Raw genomic sequence first — 22,358 nt, 5'->3', positions numbered from 1 at the left:
ACTGGGTGTTATTCTGTATGTGGGCAAATTGAACACCAATAAAAAGTAAATTTATTATTAAAAAAAAAAAAAAGAAAGAAAAAGTGGCATCTGTGTGGCTCAGTCTGTTAAGCTTCTGCCTTAGGCTCAGATCATGATCCAGGTCCCAAGGCAGGCTCCCTGTTCAGCAGGGAACCTGATTCTCCCTCTCCATCTGCCTCTCCCGCTCATGGTTTATCTCTCCTCTCTCTTTCAAATAAATAAATGATATCTTTTAAAAGAAACAAACTCAGAAGGAAGAGAAATCTCCCATGTAGAAGAATTTCAAAGAAGTTGTGCAGACATTCCACCCTCAAGTTGATTAGCATAGCCTCCCAATCTTATGTATGGAATACACATAGTAACTTCCTTCTACAAAATATAATATGAAAATATTTATATAAAAATGATAATATAATAATAATACTAATAATACTAATAATAATAGGAATCACTTTACTACGGAGAAAGCTGACAAACACTACCTCAGCAAGATGATCAGATCGATACCAAGACTGATAAATCATGTTGATAATATCTATCCTTTATATGATATACTAAAAATGGCATTATATATCTGTATATAATCCACAAAAAGAGTTCAATCATGAGATAAACAACAGACATTTCCCAACTGAGGTAAATTTTACAAAATACTCTACTTCTCAAAGTGTTCCAGTTCAACGACAACAAGGAAAGGCTGAAAGACTTCACAATCCAGAGGAGCCTAAGAAAACATGAGTACAAATGGAATGTGATATGAGGGATGGTAACTTAGCAAAAACTAAGGAAATCTGAATAAAGTATGGTCTTTGGTTAATGCGAATATTTTAATATTGATTCAAGGCTAATATTTGTACCTTCCTAATATACCACCACCATCATATCCCTACCCCACAACATCCACCCCCACACCATCAGCCCCCAGCAAGGACCCAGTGCAGCTGCCCCCTGTGGGACATGCTCAGCCTCCCCGGGGTTCTCAGGATACCCTGCTCCCATCAGAAGCCCGATTGTCCCATAGAGAACCCAGAGATTGCAGGGAGGAGAGAAGGCAGTGATCCCCGAAAGGCTGGGTGTAGGTGAGTGGTGCAGAGGACACATTGGACCCTGTCTCCGCCCACTGTCCCTCCTGGAGGGTGGCACACCCCGCACAGGACACCAGGCCCTAACCCAGAGTAACCTCGGCTGACCTGGCTCTGTGCTCTGTGGGGGCTAGTTTGATTTGAGCTCCTCCCAGGCCCAACACAAAGACTAATGGGATCCAGGCCCCCAAGGTCCTGGCCAGCCCTGGATTCTGGCCCCAAGCTGAGCGAGCCCTCTCACAGCCGGATGTGGCCTCCTGGGCCCTGGGCATGCCCCACAGATCCAGGTTGCTAACCTAGGGCAGGCCTTGGGTTCCCGGGACACCCCAGGGTGGGGAGAGGATGGATAGGCCAGTTGGCCCCACCCGACCCCACACCAGGAGGCAGGCTCTTCCAGGTATTGGGGCCCCAGAGGGCCCAAGGCAGGGGTCCAGCTGCCCTGCGGGGGCCCAGTGCAGGAGCCCATAAGCTGCAGGTCCAGGTCATCTCTGCTGTCCTCAGAACAGTCACTCAGGCTGAAATCTCAGGACACACGCCCCCACCCGGAGTCCACACATGCTCCCACGATGTGGACTCTAGCACCCGCCCCTCCACACCGTGTGATTATTGCCCTCCCCTAAAGGACAGAAAGGTCTCCCTCCCCAGGGGAAGGCGCGTATTAGGCTCTGAGCCCCTTTGCTGTAGAAAGTCAATAAAGTGTTGTGCGAAAATGCACAGCCAGCCCGTTTCTGTGTCTCCCAGAACTCTATGCATGGAGTGTGGAGAGACACCCAGAGAGGAGGATGGGGCACCATCCAGGCCCCAAACAGCCCCTGCAGGGGCGCCACCAGGTACACAGAGCTGACATCCCCACGTGCCTTCCAGGGGCAGCCAGACGCCAGGGTCAGGACCCCACAGACTTTACTTGATCTCAGGCTGTGTCCCCCGGGCCAGGAGGGGATGGGACAGAGTGACAGCCAGGGAGCTTCAGGTCACCAGGGTCTGTGCACAGCGACCTGGGAGGTCTGTGCTCCCTCTGTCCTGAGGGCCGAGGATGGCCGAGTTCTGGGGCACTTATTACCCTCCCCGCATCCCCATGCCTGTGTGGCTGGGGCACAGAGGGCCTGCGGGGCGTTCAGCGTGCCCCTGGAAGGGATGTCAGGACACCACGCCCTGGTGTTGTGCCCAAGATTGTAAATCAGGGAAACCACCAAGGAGCCCACACCGATGGAAACTCCCAAGGGTTTCTTTACAAGCTGGAGCTTGGGTGTAATTGCACCCAACACAGCGGAGCAGGGACGTGGATCCTGAGACTAAGAGGCATAGCAGCTTTATAGAGGCCAGTGGCCCATGGGATATGCAGAAAGTTGCACAGTCATGTCGGTCCACACGCAGGTGGCCGATTGAATTACACCTTACCCTATAGTATCCACTTGAGCTGGCCTATTACTTTGGTCAGAATTGTCGCACAGTTTTGGGGGGCACAAAGCAGGGTTACATTGTTATGAGCCGATTTCCGAATAGGGTGTGCCCAGTGGCGTGACTAGGGTGGGGCAGCGCCTTAAGCAATAAGCAGCTCATGTGGAGGTCATAGGGGAGGTGGCAGGTGTAGCACAAAATGGAATCAGTCCTGCTCTGCTTGTCCAGGGGTAGGGAATTTTTGTTAACTTTCCTGGGTCCCACACTTACAGCTCACGAGCCTGGGTCACCCTCACCAGGTGGACTCAGCGTGCACACCTTGTGGTTCTGGATCTCACATACCAGTGTGTGGAGGGCACCGTCCTCGCCCTAGTGAGTAGGGGCTGGGTGAGCATGGGACTCGCCAGAAGGCCAGGCAGCACAGGGGACCGAGAACCCCAGCCCTGACCCCAACTCTACTCCCACACACAGGCAGCAACAGGGTTCCCCATCATGGGCAGCCAGCTCCTCAGGCTCTCCCCCCAGGGTGGTGCTGAGGTCTGACTCACAGCTGCAGAGGCATCGGAGAGAAGAGAAACAGCTGGTGCTCAGCGGGATCCCCTGCCGGACATGGGAATTTGGTTGAGAGGGAACTTCCAGCTCAGCTGACCCTCCAGCAGAAAGTCACTGCAGGAGCGAGCCCCGAGTCGGCAAGGAGAGCCCAGCTATCTGCCCAGCGCCAGCACCAGAAATGATGTTGTGCCAACCATTTCGGCGTTTGGGTGACCCAGCCAGAGGATCAGATAGCTGCATGTGATAGACACACACACAACCCAAAACCAACAAAAGTCGGAATCCCCCCAATGTTGTCAAACAGCAGCCGGATGGTTACATACACCACGCTGTGGTCCCCAATAGGATACATGGAAGACACTATAAACCATGACTGCAGAGGTACTGGAGGCACGGAGATGTGCCTGCTGGGTTTCAAAAAGGAGCACAGAGAGGCAGGAATCATCCTACAGAGGGGGTGCCCCTCCTAGGAAAGGACACCATGTCCCTGTGAAGGCTACAGATGGTGAAATCTGTCCTCCTCTCTTTCAGCTTCTGGCTTTCCTCTTCTTTTGTTCTTCCTAATTCTAGTTTAGCCTCCACCCTGCATCCAAGACAATGACCAAAGGGGCTTCATTATGACATCGCGTCCTAAAAGGAGGCTGAGCTCTGGCTACCGGGTTCAGAAATGGTCATTGCCTAGGTGTATGCTGATCCCCCGAACTTGTGGCTTCGTGGCTCTTCTCTCCCTACAGAACGAGGGGAACCACAGGTCTTACAATGAAAGATGCCCACTTCCCATCGGGCGGGACTATCCCTTGTGGAGGACGTCATCTGGGCCAAGTAGTACAAGCGGGGTGATCAAGAATAGTTCGCAGGTGAGACATAAGCACTTACCTTTGATGTCATGATTTATTTGTTCATCCATTTATTATTTGTTAAATAATTTCGTTTCATGTCCTCTCTATACCCAACATGGAGTTCAAACTCACAACCCTGAGATCAAGATCCCCCAACCAGACCAGCCAGGCACCCCAGTGCCATGTTTCATAACTCTTTGCTTCCTTGCCTATCTCTGCATCGAACTGGAACATTGAGTCCTTGACGGGAAGCTTTAGTTACCTCCGAATCCTAGAACGTTCTCACTGTATCTCAATCCTAGATTGACATTTACCATTGAATAGCACTTTAAATAAATAGTAAAATAACTACTGCAGTAAAGGAAATTATCAACTTTTCACGTGTGTGGGCCCTGCTCCCTGGGCTCCCAGGGAAGCTACGGTTTCTTTCACATTGATCAGGTCCAAATGACTCCACCACACCTCAAAGCGTGGGCTCAGTTTCTGCCCTGACACATGCAAGACCCCTGCTTCAATTAACATGTATCAATCAATCAAAGAGAGCCTGACTGGCTTGGTGTGGTTCGTAAGAACATGGGACTCTTGTTCTTGGGGTAACAAGTTCTAGCCCCATGTTGGCTGTAGAGATTACAGAAAAATAAAATCTTAAAAAAAATCAATCAGTTGATCTTGGGGAGACACAGCCCCGGATCCCACAAGGGCAGAGAGCCAACTGACGGGTCTAAGCACAATATTATAAGCAGCAGTGCACAAAATCTGAACTTTCAGAAGTCTCCTAGAGTGGGGGACACACCAGCCTTAAGGTGTTCAGGTGGAGAAGTGGGGGGCAATCCCTGGAGCGACAGGGTGGGCTCAGGATCCCAGGGGTCCCAAGGACCGTGGCGCCAACTGTTCCCAGGCATAGGAGCAGGAACCTGGCTGAGAGCAGCAGGACTCGGGCCAGCTGTCTGCCCTGTGTGGCCATAAGCTGCAAACCCCTGTGCAGTCACGGGGCCCAGTTCCTGGGACAGGCCAGCAAAGACCAGGAGTGCGAGGAAACCCTCCTGGGCAGGAAGAGCACAGGTCTCCACCAGGGCAGCCCCTAAAATTTGGAGTTTTAAAATTCAGTCACTTGTCTGTGGGGAGGCTGAGAAAATTGAGGCCGTTCCACTTTAAGTTCACTGTTAGCACAAGTACTGCCATCCCAGGACCCTGTGAATAAGAGCTAAAATTTACATTACTTCAGTTACAGGAAAAAAAGAAAAAAACAGCTTACAGCTTAAGGTCCCAGAAAGCCCCATATTAGAATGAGAATAGAGCTCAATGCCCTTGAAGGCCTCATGTCAAAATGTAAACAGAACTTGAGGAATTCCTCCAGCCCTTCTGGAGGTCCCTGAGACCAGCCCTTAAACCTAAGCTAAAACCCACCTTGGGGTCCAAGTCCCTGCTCCGCTGTGTGGGGTATACTTGGACTCAAGCTCGAGTTTGTAAATCAACCCTCGTGTGTTTGCATCGGTGTCGGCTCCTTAGTTGTTTCTCCGATTCGCAATCTTGGGCACAACACCCCCAAGTCCCCTCCCCACCTGGGCTGATCCCCTGTTCCCTCCAACCCAGGCTGACCCTCAGTCACCTCCCGCCCACAGCAGCTCAGCACAGGCCCTCAGAGAGGTCCCACGGCCACGGTTGGCACTCTGTCTGTCCCGGGCCTCCCAGGAGAAGAAAGGAGGTTTCGGTAGGACACACTCCCATGGTGGCCCCAGGGCTCCCTGCCCAGGATGGCAGCTGGTGACAGGCCATAGTCTGTGTCCCTGATGCCGGCTCCTCCTCCTCGGTTTTCCTGCAGGAAATGAAGGAGGAGGCCTCGTCTCCTATAGGGACATCACGCAGATAGACCTGGACATCAACAGGACGTCGGCAGCCAAATCATGTTTTGGGACTGCTAGGGGGTGGGGTGAGGCTGCTGAGTCAGGGGGCTTCAGGCCCCTGGGGAGGCCCAGGGGCTTCTGGGTAGGGAACACAGGGCTTAAGAGGCCGGGAGAAGCAACAGCAGCCAGCAACACACCACTGTATGGTAGGGTGCCGGGATGACCCCTGTGCCCCAACCCCCAGGGCTTCGGGGATGAGGAGGTCACTACATTGGTGCCTCTAGGAGTTTCCATGGGAGCTGAACTCCAAAGGGGCGAGGGACGGCCCCTTGAAAAGCAGGGGGCTGCAGTGGGGCCCGTGGAGGGCAGTAACCAGACCTGGGGACAGGTGTCATGGCCATGGCTGCAGCAGGACACACATCGATCCGATGAGGGTCAGACAGGTCAGGGTGACACCCACACTTGGTGTTCTATATATATCTAAATTCTATGCATTTAATTTGAGACAATTTGCAATTTGTAAACATACATAGTATGATGACCCCCAGATAATGCCCCCGGTCCAGCCAGCCCCCTGCACTGACCACACGGGGCCCCAGGGGAAGGTGTCACAGCAAACCCCAGACTGGGGTCGCCTTTATCTGTAGACGTATCCGTGTGCGTCCGAGAGAATGTGGATGCCCTGTATCTGCAGGCCCCCCACGCCATCCCCCTCATTCCCCACCCCCACACCATCCCCCTTCATCATCATCCCCAATGGCATCCTACCTATACCACCCCCCTCACACCCACACTATACCACCCACCATCCCCCCCTACACCATCCCCCACACTCCACCACCATCATGCCCCTGCCCCCACAACATCCACCCCCACACCATCTGCCCCCAGCAAGGACCCAGTGCAGCTGCGCCCTGTGGGACATACTCAGCCTCACCAGGGTTCTCTGGATACCCTGCTCTCATCAGAAGACCGGGTTTCCCATAGAGTACCCAGGGGTTGCAGGAAGGAGGGAAGGCAGGGAGCCCCCGACAGGGTGGGTGCAGGTGAGTGGTGCAGAAGACCCACTGTGCCCTGCCTCAACCCACTGTCCCTCCTGGAGAGCGGCACACCCTGCATAGGACACCAGCCCCTAACCCAGAGGGACATGGGCTGGCTTGGCCCCGGGCTCTGTGGGGACTGGGGGGATTTGAGTCCCCCCAGGCCCAACACAAAGACTAACGGGATCCAGCCCCCCATGGCCCTGGCCAGCCCTGGATTCTGGCCCCAGGCTGAGAGAGCCCTCCCACAGCTGATGTATTAGCCCTCCTGGGTGTGCCCAACACGTGCCTAGGTCGCTGACCTAGGGCAGGCCTGGGGATCCCGGGACACCCCAGGTAGGGGAGTGGAGGGGTAGGCTGGTGGGCCCCACCCACACCAACATGAGGAGAGAGGCTCCACCAGTTTCTGGGGCCCCAGGGGGCCCAAGTCCGGGGTCCAGCTTCCCTGCGGGGACCCAGCGCAGGAGTCCATGAGCTGCAGGTCCAGGTCAGCTCTGCTGTCATCAGAACTGTCTCTCATGCTGAAACCTCAGGACACGTCCCCACCCTGAGTCCAAACATGCTCCCAGGTGGGAGACTCCAGCACCAGCCCACGCCCCACATGTGATTCTTGCCCTCCCCTAAAGGACAGAAAGGTCTCCTTCCCCAGGGGAAGGCACGCACCCTTGGCTCTGAGCCCGTTTGCTGTAGAAAGTCAATAAAGTGTTGTGGTGCAAAAATGCACAGCCAGCCCATTTCTGCGTCTCCCAGAACTCTGTGTAGAGGGTGTGGAGAGACCCCGAGAGAGGAGGAGGGGGTACATCCACGCCCCAAACAGCCCCTGCAGAGGCGCTGCCAGGCACACACAGCTGACGTCCACATGTGCATTCCAGGGCGGCCAGACGCCAGGGTCAGGCCCCACAGACTTACTGGGACTCAGCCTGTGCCCTGCAGGCCAGGAGTGGCTGGAACAGAGTGACAGCCAGGGAGCCTCAGGTCACCAGGGTCTGTGGAAAGCAACCTGGGAGGTCTGTGCTCCCTCTGTCCAGGGAGCCGGGGCTGGCCGGGTTCCGGGGCACTTCCTCCACTCCCTGCATCTCTGTGCCTGTGTGCCTGGGGCACAGAGGGCCTGCGGGGCGGTACCTTGTGTTGTGCCCAAGGTTGCAAATCTGAGAAACCACCAAGGAGCCCACACCGATGCAAACTCCCAAGGGTTTCTTTACAAGCTGGAGCTTGGGTTCAAGTGCACCCGACACAGAGGAATAGGGACTTGGACCCCAAGACTAAGAGGCGTAGCAGCTTTATAGGAGCCAATGGCCCATGGGAATGTTGAAAGATGCGTAGTCATGTCGGTCTACACGCAGGTGGCCGATTGAATTACACTTTACACTATAGTATCGACTTGAACTGGCCTATTACTTTGGTCAGAATTAGCACGCAGTTTTGTGGGGCACAAAACAGGGTTACATTGTTATGAGCCGATTTCGGATTAGGGAGTGCCCAGCGGCTTGAGTTGGGTGGGGCAGCACCTTAAGCCAAAAGCAAGTCATGTGGGGTCATAGAGGAGATGGCAGGTTGAGCACAAAATGGAATCAGTCCTGCTCTGCTTGTTCAGGGGTAAGGGATTTTTGTTAATTTCCTATATCACACACTTCAGCTCACGCACGTGGGCCACCCTCACAAGGTGTACTCGGCGTGCACACCTTGTGATGCTAGATCTCTCACACCAGGGTGCGGAGGGCACCCTCCTCGCCCTAGTGAGTAGGGGCTGGGTGAGCATGGGACTCGGCCTGAAGGCCAGGCAGCACAGGGGACCGAGGAACCCCATCCCCATCCCCACCCAGACTCCCAAATACAGGCAGCACCAGGGCTCCCCCCCATGGGCAGCTGGCTCCTCAGGAGCTCCCACCAGGGTGGCCCTGAGGTCTGGTTCCCTGCTGGAGAGGTATTGGGGAGAAGATAAGCAGCCAGCGCATGGCAGGACCCACTGCCCCACATGGGAATATGGCCAAGGCGGACCTTCCAGCTCAGCTGACCCTCCAGCGGAAAGTCACTGCAAGAGCGAGCCCTGGGTCTGCCAGGAGAGCCTAGATAGCCACCCAGTGTCAGCACCAGAAATGATGTTGTGCCAAACATTTGGGCATTTGGGTGACCCAGCCAGAGGATCCGATAGCTGCACGTGATAGCTACATGTGATAGACACACACACACCCCAAAACCAACAAAAGTCGGAATCCCCCCAATGTTGTCTAACAGCAGCCAGATGGTTACATACACGATGCTGTTGTCCCCAATAGGATACATGGAAGACGCAATAAACCATGACTGCAGAGGTGCTAGAGGCACAGAGATGTGCCTGCTGGTTTCAAACAAGGAGCACAGAGGGGCAGGAAGCATCCTACGGAGGGGAGGCCCCTCCGTGGAAAGGACATCATGTCCCTGTGAAGGCTAAGGATGGTGAAATCAGTCCTCCTCTCTTTTAGCTTCTGGTTTTCCTCCTAAATGCCATTTTCCTCAATCATAAGACCAAAAATTTATTTTATGTTTTTAAATTTCTTTTTATTGTAGTCCAGTTTGTATGAATTCTTGCTTCATCAAGGGTGTCATTCAAGAGAGAAGGAGAGAGAAAGATTTTCCAGACAGGCAACATATAAAGGAGTTCATGACCACTTAACCAGTCCAGTAAGGAATTTTATTTTTTTTAATTTTTATTTATTTATGATAGTCAGAGAGAGAGAGAGGCAGAGACATAGGCAGAGGGAGAAGCAGGCTCCATGCACTGGGAGCCCGATGTGGGACTCGATCCCGGGTCTCCAGGATCGCGCTCTGGGCCAAAGGCAGGCTATAAACCGCTGCACCACCTAGGGTTCCCCAGTAAGGAATTTTAAAAGGGACTCCTCTAGTGGGGGAAAAAAAGAGACCAAAAACAACAAAGACTAGAAAGGACCAGAGAACGTCACCAGAAACACCAACTCTTCCGGTAACACAAAGGCACAAAGTTCATATGTTTAAATAATCACTCTGAATGCTGATAGACTAAATGTTCCAATCAAAAGATAGAGGGTATCAGAGTGGCTTAAAACACAGGATCCGGGATGCCTGAGTGTATCAAGGAGTTGAGCATCTCCCTTTGACTCAGGTTGTGATCCTGGAGTCTGGAATGAAGTCCCATATTGGGCTCCTGGTGGGGAGCCTGCTTCTCTCTCTGCCTAAATTTCTGCCCCCCTCTCTCTCTCTCTCTCACTATCTTAAATAATATTATTAAAAACCAACATCCATCTGTACGCTGCCTACAAGATGCTCACCTTAGATCTATAGACACCAGCAGATTGATAGGGGAGGGAAAATCATCTACCACACTAATGGATATCAAAAGAAAGCTAGAGGACGCATACTTATATCAGACAAACGAGATTTGAAACCAAACCCTGGGGGACACCTGGTGGCTCAGTGGTTGAGCATCTGCAGTCAGCTCAGGGTGTGATCCTGGGATCCCAGGATCGAGTCCCACATCGGCCTCCCTTTGGGGAGCCTGCCTCTCCCTCTGCCTATGTTTCTGCCTCTGCTTCTCTGTGTATCTCTCATGAATAAATAAATAAAATATTTAAATCTCAAAAAAAAGAACAAATACTGTAAGAAGAGATGAAGAAGAACATTATTTCATAATTAAAAAGACTATCAAGATCAAACAACTAAATATTTATGCTGCCAACATGGGAGTACCGAAATATAGAAACCAATTAACAACAAACGTACAGGAACTCACAGATAATAATACACTAACAGAGGATTTCAACACCCACTTATGGCCATGGACTGATCATCTATGCAGAAAATCAACAAGGGAACAATAGCCTTGACACACTGGACCACAGGGACTCAACAGATACAGTTAGAATATTAGATCCAAAAGCAGAATACACATTCCGTTCAATTGCATATGGGACATTATCCAGAACAGATCATATCAGGGCCCACAAATCAGCCCTCAACAGGTACAACAGGTACAAGAAAGTTGATATCACACCATGTACATTTTCGGACCACGGCGCTATGAAAATGGAAGTCGACAGTAAGAAAAAAATTGGACCAAAAATACGTGGAGTTTATGATCATCCTACTAGAGAATGAATGGAGCAACCAGAAAATTAAAGAGGAAATTTAAAACAAATGAAAATGAAGACATGTTTCTCCAAACCTCTAGGATGTAGCAAAGGCAGTCCTATGAGGGAAGTACATAGCAATACAGGCCTACCTCAAGAAACAAGAAGTCTCCAATACACAACCTAAACCTACACCTGAAGCAGCTAAAAAAGGAATAGCAAACAAAGCCTAAAGCCTACAGAAGAAGGGAAAAAATTAAGATGAGAGCAGAAATAAAAAATACAGAAACAAAAAACAGTAGAATGGAATAACAAAACTAAGAGCTGGTTCTTTAAAATAATTAATAAAATGGATCAAGCCCTAGCCAGCCTTACCAACGAGAAAAGAGAAAAGACCTAAATAAATAAAATCACAAATGAGAGAGATCACAATCAACACCAGAAACATTAGACAATTATAAGGGAATACTATGAAAGATTATACGCTAACAAACTGGGAGACCTGGAAGAAATGGACAAATCCCCAGAAATGTGCAAATGAGCAAAACTGAAATAGGAAGAAATAGAAAATGTGAACAGACCCATAACTAGCAAAGGAATTAAATCACTAAGGCACCTGGGTGCCTCAGTGGTTGAGCATCTGCTTTGGCTCAGGTCATGATCCTGGGGTCCTGGGGGATCAAGTCCCACATCAGGCTCCCCGCATGGAGCCTCATTTTCACTCTGCCTATACCTCTGCCTCTCTGCGTCTCACATGAATACATAAATAAAATCTTTAAAAAAGAAAACAGATACAAAGATGTGAAAGGACCCAAATAAAATCACAAATGAAAAAAGAGAAATAACAACCAACACTAGAGAAATACAAAGGATTATAAGAGAACATTATGAAAAATTATATGCCAGCAACCTAAAACCTGGAAGAAATAGATCAATTCTGGAAATATATAACATAGCAAAAATGATAAAGGAAGAAATAAGAAACTTGAACAGATAACCAGCAATGAAATTGAATTAGCAATCAAGAATCTCCCAACAGGAGACGCTTAGATCAATAGAATAGAATGGAAAGCCAAAACAAGATACAAACCTGTAACTCTATGATCCATTAATCGACAAGGCAGGAAGGAATATCCAATGGCACAAAGACAGTCTCTTCAACAAACCCTAACCCTGACCCCAGGATAAGAACAAATAGTGTTGGGAAAACCAGGCAGCCACATGCAGAAGAATGAAACTGGACCATTTTCTTACACCATATATATAAAAAATAAATTCAAAATGGATGAAAGACCTAAATGTGAGACCTGAAACCAATCAAAGAAGAAAAGATGCAGCAACGTCTTTGACATTGGCCACTGGATTTTCTTTCTAGATATGCCTCTGAGGTGAGGGAACAAAAGCAAAAATGCTATTGGGACTTCATCAAAATGAAAAGCTTCCGCAAAGTGAAGGAAACAACCAAAGCTAAAAGGCAACATACAAAATGAAAGGAGATATTGGTAAACAACACATCCAATAAAGAGTTAGTATGCAAAACACATAAAGGAAATATAAATCTCAAGATCCTAAAAACAAATTATCCAACTGCAGATGGGCAGAAAAATGAATGAACTTTGTCTCTGACAAGACAGCCAGATGGCCACCAGACACACGGAAGGACACAAAGCATCACCCATCATCAGGGAAATGCAAACCAAAAGCACAATGATATGTCACCTGACAGCCGTCATAATGGCTAAAATTAACAACACAAGAAACAACAGGTGTTGGTGAGGCAATGGAGAAAGGGTAGCCCCCTTACACTCCTGGTGGGCAGGCGAACAGATGTAGCCACTGTGGAAAACAGTGTGGAAGGTCCTCCAGAAGTTAAAAAAAGGGGATCCTTGGGTGTTGCAGTGGTTTGGTGCCTGTCTTTGGCCCAGGGCGCGATCCTGGAGACCCGGGATCGAATCCCACTTTGGGCTCCCGGTGCATGGAGCCTGCTTCTCCCTCTGCCTGTGTCTCTGCCTCTCTCTCTGTGACTATCATAAAAAAATTTTAAAAAAAGAAGTTAAAAATAGAGCTACACTACGATTCCAAAATTGCACAGCTAGGTATTTACCCCAAGGATACAGAAGTTGTTTAGTAGATTCGAAGAGGGACACGCAGCCCAGTGTTTGTAGCAGCATTATCAACAAGAGCCAAACTGTGGATACAGCCCAGATGTCTATTGACAGAAAAATGGGCAGAGACGATGTGGTAAATATACACACTGCAACATGACTCGTTCATCAGAAGGGATAAAATGAAGCCATTTACAATGACATGGGAGAAGTGGAAAGGACTTATGCTAAATGAACTCAGTCAGAGAAAGACAGATAAGAAATACCACATAATTGCATTCACATGTGAATTTTAAGAAACCAAACAAATTGGCAAAGGGGCGGAGGGGGGGATGAGAGAGGCAAATAAATAAACACACTCTTAACCACAGAGAATAAACTAATAAATACCAGAGGAAGGTGGGGGGGATGGGGAACCAGGCCATGGGGATAGTGGAGGGCACCTGTGACCAGTACCAGGCGTTGTATCCAAGGGTTGAATCACTATGTGGTAAACCTGAAACTATATCATACTGTGTTTACAAACAGGAATTCAAGTAAAACTTTAAAATAATAATTGGTAGTATTGATGAAACATGTGCGCACTAGAGATAAAATCAGAAAGGCAACTGAAAATCCAAATAAAGAGTCTTTAGAGTCACAAATCCCCTCCTTAGCTCAGCTCGGGAGAAGCCTGCCATGTCTATTCTCACTCCAGCAGAAGCCTGGATTTTGATTCTCTGGGGAGGCCACTGACTTGCTGGAGTCAGGCTATCTTTGAACCCAAAACCTAAATAGTGTGCATAAAACTAAACTGCCCAAGATACTAGGAGTCCCAGGGCAGGCACATGCTAAGACCCAAACTCTAACCATACACAGACATAACCCTAACCCTACACTTAAGCCTAATGTTAACCTAACCCTTAAACAAGACCTATCACTAATCGAAAACCCAACACAAACCCCAAGACCGAAACACATGCACTAAACCTTCCTGCCAACCCTCACCCTAACTCCTAAACCTATTCTAAACCCTTAACCCTGACCCTTACCTTAAATCTAACCCTAACCCTACCCTCTAACCCTAACCTTTTCTTAATGTACTCAAATCCTATTCCAAACCTTAACCTGTACCCTAACCCTAACCCTCTAATACTAATCCCATCTCATACCCCAAACTATACCCTAACCCGTACCCTAAAACTAACCCCTAACCCACTCCCTAAACGTATCTCTTACCCTCTTCTAAACCGTACCCTGACCCTGACCTGTCCCTAACCCTAACCCCTAACCAAACAATAACCCTAACCCTAGCCTTACTCACTATCCTAATTCTAACCCTTGCCCTAACCCTAAAGCTAGCCTTACCTATAAACCTAACCCCTCACCCTAAACCATAACCCTAACTCACACCCTAACCCCTAACCCTAACTGCAAACCTAAGCCCAACCCTAATTTAACCATAACCCTAACCCCAACTCCTAACCTCCTGCCCTAATCCCTAGAGCCTAAACCCTAAGCCTAACACTAAATCCTGTCCCTTACCCTAACCCCCATCCTAACTCTTAACTATTGACCATTACCCTTAGGCCTCAACTAACCTCTAATCCGTAACCATAAGCATAATCACTAACACCTAATATCTAACCTGACGCTAACCACCAACTGCCTCCCCTCCCCTAACCCTACCATTCATTCTACACTTTCACTTACCCTGTGGTTCTGAGGAGTCCCTTCTGATGTAGACGTGGCCCCCAACGGCTCCTCCAGAGTCCTCCAGGGGGTTCAAGCGAGCCGGGCTCCTGTGAGTGTAGACATGGCCCAACGTGTTCCTGAGTCATAGTCAGCGGGTCCTGAGGACGCCGGGTCTCCTGTCACTGTGGACTATGTCTCACATCCTCTGGAAGCCTCACAGCAGTTCCTCAGGAAGCTGGGGGCTCCTGTCAGCCTGGACATGGCCCCACGTCCCCCAGAAAACTCACCGCGGGTCCTGAGGGGGCTGTGGGCTCCTGTCAGCATAGACGCAGCCCCATATGTCCTGAAGCCAAAGTGCTGGTCCTGAGGAGGACGGGGTTCCTGTCAGGGTTGACGTGGCCCCTCATTTTCCTCAAGCCTCACCATAAGACCTGAGGAGGCTCGGGGCTCCTGTCAGCATGGATGTGGCCCATAATCTTCCCAAACCTTCACAGTGGGTTCTGAGGAGGCTGGAGACTCCTGTCAGTGTGGATGCGGCACCCACATTTTTCTTAGGCCTCACCACAGGCCCTGACAAGGCTGGGGTCTTCTGTCCGCATGGACGCATCCCCATATTTCCCCAAGTCTACACCGGAGGTCATGAGGAAGTCAGCGTCCTGCTGTGTCCATGTGGCCCCAAGTCTTCCCGAAGCGTCACAGAGGGTTCTGAGGAGGCTGGGGCTCCTGTAACCATGAATGCGGCCCCAGCTTCCAGAAGCCTCAACTTATGTTCTGAGGGGTCCGGGAGCTCCTGCCAGAGTGGACGTGGCACCACATTTCCTGAAGCCTCCCCGCAGGTCCTGAGGCTGCTCAGGGGTTCCTGTCAGCGTGGATGCAGGCCCACAATTTCCTGAAACCTCCCCGCGGGTCCTGAGGTGGCTCAGGGCTCCTGTCAGTGTGGATGTGGGCCCACATCTTCCTGAAGACTCCCCACGGGCCCTGAGGTGGCCCAGGGGCTCCTGTCAGGGTGGATGCGGGCCCACATCTTCCTAAAGCCTCACCGCGGGTCCTGAGGAGACCGGGGCTCCTATCAGCATGAACGCAACCCAATTTCCCCCTGAAGACTTCCCGCGGGTCCTGTGGAGGCTGCAGCTCATCAGCATAGACGCCTCCCCAGCACAGGCTGGCTCCTGATAGTACAGGCAGAGGAGGCCTACTGCGCATGCGTGCCCCATGGGCAGGGCCTGGCCTCGGGCGCCCCCTGCGGGACACTCAGGCACTGCAGGTGGCTGTGCAGGAGGCAGCGGGTGCTCCATTGTCTGCACCTGCCTCCTTTCAGGCTCCAGTTGGGGCCTATTAGCTTTGGAAACATCTCACTGAAAAGGAGCCCAAACCTGGCTTCCCCAGAAATACTTAAGGACAAGGAATTGGAGCCCACAGGACGCGAAATGAAATGTGGACCAGACTTTTACCACGTCCTGCAAAACTCACTCAACCCTCTTCCACTGTGGGCGGGAACGCGGGTTGGTGCAGCCGCCCTGGAAACAGTGTGGAGGCCCCTCATCAAGTTACAAATAGAGCCGCCCTGCGACCAGCAGGTGAACAGCCTGAAGCTCACTCCGAAGATACAAATGCAGTGAGACATGGGACAACTGCACCCCAATGTCCACAGCAGCCGTTTCCACAGTAGCCACACTGTGGGAGGAGCCTCAGTGCCCTGTGGCAGATGATGGATAAAGAGGATGGGAGATAGATGATGGTCATAGAGAGAGGAATGGTACTCAGCTACAAAGAGAAGGAAATCTTGCCATTTGCAATGATGTGAATAGAACTAAAGGGATCATGTTAAGTGAAGTAAGTCAGTCGGGAAAGAGAATGACGGTGTGGTGTCATTCATAGGTGGAATTAAAGAAGCGAAGCAGATGAACTACTGTGAAGGGAAGGAAAAACATGATCAAAACGGATGCAGGAAATACAGACTCTTAACGATAGGAAACGAACTGAGGGTCGCTGGAGGGGTGGGGGCATAACAGGGGAAATAGGAAAGTGTTGCGTCCTGCTCTGTCCTGCTTATCCAATACTGACCGGCTGTCCGGGGTTATTTGTGGAGGGGGATGGATATTATGGGTTTCTTTTTTCCTATTTCTAAGGTCTGCCACCATGATTTTGATAGGAATGACATTGAAACTGAGGGTGGCTTCAGGAACTGCGGACAGTTTCACAAGATGAGGCTCCCACCTCACGAGCCCAGGACAGCCTCCCAGAGCCTGGTATGGCTCAGTGCACAAGTCTTGTGCTCCTTTGGTTCAGTCTCATTATTTATTCTCCTTGATGCTCCTGAGAAAGGAGTCACGTCCTTCATTTCCTTCCTGAGTGCTCATTGTCAGGACACAGCAAGGCAACTCTGCTCTGTAGGGTCAGTTTGTGTCCTGTTACTTTACTGAACTCACTCCTTAGTTCTAACAGGTTTTGGTGGAGGCTCTGGGGTTTCCTGTTTCTAGTTCCGCATCTTTAGCATATAAGGACAGTGTGACGTCCCCCTTCCAGGAGTGGAACCTTTGCTGTTTACAGCTTAATGTCCTAGAAAGCCCCACAACTGAATCAAAACTGAGCCCAGGCCAAGGGCAGGAAGCCCCTATTAGAATGAGAACAGAGCTCAATGCCCTTGAAGGCCCCATATCAAAATGTAAACAGACCTTGAGGAATTGCTCCAGCCCTTCTGGAGGTCCCCGAGACCAGCCCTTAAAACTAAGCTGAAACCCACCTCAGGGTCCAAGTCCCTGCTCCGCTCTGTCGGGTATACTTGGACACAAGATCAAGGTGGTAAATAAACCCTCGTGTGTTTGCATCACTGTTGGCTTCTCAGAGGTTTCTCAGATTCGCAATCTTGGGCACAACAGTCTGAGATAAAAATACAAACCAAAGAAGCTCGGACACAGGTAGAGTGAACGCAGGATTCTGAGAGAAGCGGCGGAGCCCCGGGGGCTTGGGGGCTCTTCTGTGGAGGCCCCTGCAGACTGGGGGGCAGGATATTCAGCCCCAGAGCCAGAGGACCCAGAGAGCCACCCGCATTCCCACCCATCTGGGCCGGGTGTGAGGGAGCAGCACAGCGCCACCCGCTGGAGGCCAGACGCGCTGACGCCCACCCCTCCTTGACCCCGCAGGTGCATCTCCCAGGCAGATGTGCACCTGACAATCAGCGCCATGGCCATCCCCAGAACTCGAACAAACCACTCGCTGCCACCAAGGTGTCGGACCACAGAGGCTGCAGAGCTTCAGCTCTGCTTGGAAAGTAGCTCTAGCTTCCTTTGTACTTTGGGCTTTATTTTCATTTATTTTCTTTGATTCTATTTTATAAATTGCCTTAATTTTTATGTATGTACCTTATATATTTCTCATTTTTAGTTTCATGGTACTTTAATTGTTTTTCTTATTTTGGGATTTAGAATCTTTTAACAACCAGGCAAAAATAATCTGGTAGTTTTTTTTGGGGGGAGGGCAGTTGTTATTGTTTTTCTTGGTTTTTCTTTTTCTTCCTTCTTTCTTTTCTGGCAAAAAATAATGAGATGGAGAAATTCACCTCCATAAAATAATATGAGGTAGTACTCACAGATAGGAAGTCCATCAATACAAATATATGATGTCTAACTACAGTTTAAAAAAATGATTATAAAGATAGCATCTGGGCTGGAGAAGAGCACAGAAGAAAACTAGAGAATCCCTTACTGTAGAAATAAAAGAAGTAAAATCTAGTCAGGCCAACGTTAAAAATGGTATAACTAAAAAAAATGGTATAACTGAGATGCAGTACCAAGTGGAAGCATTAAAAACAAAGAAGGTTATGGACCACAAAGGAAGACTTCGGAACTCAGCCACTTATTAAAACAATAACATTCATATCATGGGAGACTCAGATGAAGACAAAGGAAAGGTGGGCTTGCTCAGCCATTAGAAACGACAAATAACCACCATTTCCTTCAACGTGGATGGAACTGGAAGGTATTATGCTGAGTGAATTAAGTCAATCAGAGAAAGACAAGTATTGTATGTTCTCATTCACTTGGGGAATATAGATAATAGTGAAAAGGAATATAAGGGAAGGGAGAAGAAATGTGTGAGAAATATCAGAAAGGGAGACAGAACATAAAGACTCCTAACTCAGGGAAATGATCTAGGGGTGATGTAAGGGGAGGAGGGCAGGGGTGGGGGTGAATGTGTGACGGGCACTGAGGGGGGCACTTGACGCGATGAGCACTGGTTGTTATTCTGTATGTTGGCAAATTGAACACCAATAAAAAGTAAATTTATTATTAAGGAAGGAAGGAAGGAAGGAAGGAAGGAAAGAAAGAAAGAGAAAGAAAGAAAGAAAGAAAGAAAGAAAGAAAGAAAGAAAGAAAGAAAGAAAGAAAGAAAGAAAGAAAGAAGAGTGGCACTTGTGTGGCTCAGTCTGTTAAGCTTCTGCCTTAAGGTCAGATCATGATCCAGGTCCCAAGGAAGGCTCCCTGTTCAGCAGGGAACCAGCTTCTCCCTCGCCCTCTACCCCTCTAGCACATGTTTTTCACTCCTCTCTCTCTGAAATAAATAAATAGCATCTTTGAAAAAGAAACAAACAAACCCAGAGGGAAGAGAAATCTCCCATGTAGAAGATTTTCAAACAATTTGTGCAGACATTCCACCCTCAAGTTCCTGAGCATAGCCTCCCACTCTTAGGTGTGCAATACACATAGTAACTTCCTTCTACAAAATATATTATAAAAAACTTAAAATAATAATGATAATAATAATAACAATAATAATAAAGAATCACTTTACTACGGAGAAAGCTGACAAACACTACCTCAGCAAGATGATCAGATCGATACCAAGACTGAAAAATCATGTTGATAGTATCTATCCTTTATATGATATAATAAAAATAGCAGTATATCTCTGTATATAATCCACAAAAACAGTTCAATCATGAGATAAACAACAGACATGTCCCAACTGAGGGAAATTTTACAAAATACTCTACTTCTCAAAGTGTTCCAGTTCAACAACAAGGAAAGGCTGAAAGACTGTCACAATCCAGAGGAGCCTAAGAAAACAGGAGGACAAATGGAGTGTGATATGAGGGATGGTGATTTAGCAAAAACTAAGGAAATCTGAATAAAGTATGGTCTTTGGTTATTGCAAAAATTTTAATATTGACTCATTAGCTAATATTTGTACCGTACAGATATAAGATATCAATAATTGGAGAAATTGAGTGCAAGTGCATGAGAATTCTCTGTACTATCTTCTCAATTTCCCTATAAATCTTTGTTTTCTTTCTAAGAAATAAGATTTAATTTGAAAATTGACTTAAATGAATCAGGCTCCAGTGTGAAAAGATTTTAAGAATCGTTGAATTATCTTTTGCCTTATTCTTAAAAAGTTCCTTCGATGGGAACAAAGTAAGAATTTTATATCAGAAGGAAATAAAAACACTTATGAACACGTATAATGCCTCTTCAACCTGAAAAGCAGTAAAGGATTATAAATAGCAAAAATCAGATAAAAATACTTCTATTATAATAGACACCATATTGCAAGTGCATTTAAAATTAGCAATGTATAACATTTATTTCCTTGACATTTGTCTTCCAAAGAGTTCACAGTGTTTCAGTGTCAGTTGAAACAGGGGAAGAATCCTTCACATAATAATAGGACCATTGGGTCTAATGTCTCTCAATTATTTCCAAATCCATAAAGATGCATTTCCTGAGGAGTTACTGAGCTGTGAAAAAGAGATGAGAAACCCTCATCCCTTTGAATTACTTGTGTCAGAATATTTTAACCATAGTATTATGGATAGTAAATCATCCTTATAAACAGGAAATACATCTCAGATTAGAATCTGAGCAATCAGATGGGCAGAGAAAAAATGCTTTAACTCGCTCCTGCACTTTTAAAGACAAAGGAGAACTTTCTATGTACAAAGTCAGTTGTCAAGATAGCCTTAGGGAATAAGAGTCTGCAGCATCGAATCCTGCTGCACTGCCGGGACCCCGTGCCCCAGGTCTTACTGATCTCAAATCCCTGGGCCTGTCCTCCCAACACAGGCTGCCACGCTGAGGTCATTTGCAATTTCTCTCTTAGGAGCTCCAGGGAGGGGGGCATGAGCCAATAGGATGGGACCGGATGCTTGGAGGCTGAGAACATTATGGCCATTCTACCTTAAGTTCAGTATTAGCACAGGTCCAGCAATCCCAGGCCCCTGTGAAGAAGAACTGAAATTTGCATTACTTCACTTACTGGAAAAAAACAAAAGTTTACAGCTTAATGTCTTAGAAAGCCCCACAATAGAATAAAAACTGAGCCTAAGCAAAGGGCTGGAAACCCCAATTAGAATGAGAAGAGAGCTCAATGTCCTTGAAGGCCCCATATCAAAATGTAAACAGAACTTGAGGAATTGCTCCAGCCCTTCTGGAGGTCCCCGAGACCAGCCCTTAAAAGTAAGCTAAAACCCTCCTCGGGGTCCAAGTCCCTGTTCCACTGTGTGGCGTATACTTGAACCCATGCTCGAGTTTGTAAAACAACCCTCGGGTGTTTGCATTCATGTCGGCTCCTTAGTAGTTTCTCAGATTCGCCATCTTGGGCACAACACCCCCATGACCCCTCCCCACCTGGACTGACCTCCTGTCCCCTCCCACCCAAGCTGACCCTCACTCACCTCTCCACCCACAACAACTGGGCACAGGCCCTCACACAGTTCCACGGGCACGGTGGGCACTCCCGCCATCCCCAGCCTCCCAAGGGAAGGAAGGAGGTTTCGGCAGGACACACTCCCATGGTGGCCCCAGGGCTCCCTGCCCAGGAGAGCACCTGGTGACAGGTCGGGGACTGTGTCCCTGAGGCCAGCTCCTCCTCCCCGGTTTTCCCATAGGAAATGAAGGAGGAGGCCCTGGTCTCCTCCAGGGACATCACGCAGGTGGACCTGGACGTCAACAGGACGTTCAGCAGTCATATCATATTTTGGGACTACTACAGGATAGGGTGAAGTTGACAGGCCAGGGGGGATCAGGACCCAGGAGAGGACTGGGGGATTCTGGGTAGGGAAAACGGGGCTTCTGAGGCGGGGGGCAGAACAGCAGCCAACAACACACCGCTCCATGGTAGGGTGTTGGGGATGACCTCTGTGCCCCCACCCCCGGGGCCTCGGGGATGAGTAGGCCACTAGGATGGGGACTCCAGGACTTGCCATGGGATCTGAACCCCAAAGGGGAGAGGGACGACCCCTGAGAAGCAGGGGATGGGTTGGTGGCGTGGGGGGCAGGAACCGGACCTGGGGGCCAGGCAGAATGGGTGCGGCTGGAGCAGGCCACACTTCTATCCCATGAGGGTTGGATGGGTCAGAGTGACACCCACTCTCGGTGCTTTACATGTTTCTAAATTCTATGCATTTAATTTGAGACAATTTGCAATTTGCAACCACACATAGTATGATGAACCTCAGATAATGTCCCCGGTCCAGCCAGGGTCCTGCGCTGACGACACCGTGCCCCAGGGGCAGGTGTCACAGCAAACCTCAGCCTGGAGTCACCTTTAAGTGTAGACGTCTCCTAGTGCATCTTAGAGGAAGGGGATGCCCTGTGTCCGCAGGTCCACCACGATATCCCACTCATTCCCTACACCCACTCCATCCCCCTACATCATCGTTCCCCATGGCATCCCACCTACACCATCCCCCTCAAACCCACACAGCCCCACACAATCCCCAC

This window comes from Canis aureus, chromosome 14 (assembly GCF_053574225.1).
Source record: "Canis aureus isolate CA01 chromosome 14, VMU_Caureus_v.1.0, whole genome shotgun sequence".
Taxonomy (NCBI): domain Eukaryota; kingdom Metazoa; phylum Chordata; class Mammalia; order Carnivora; family Canidae; genus Canis; species Canis aureus.
Note: the sequence above shows the minus strand (reverse complement) of the source record.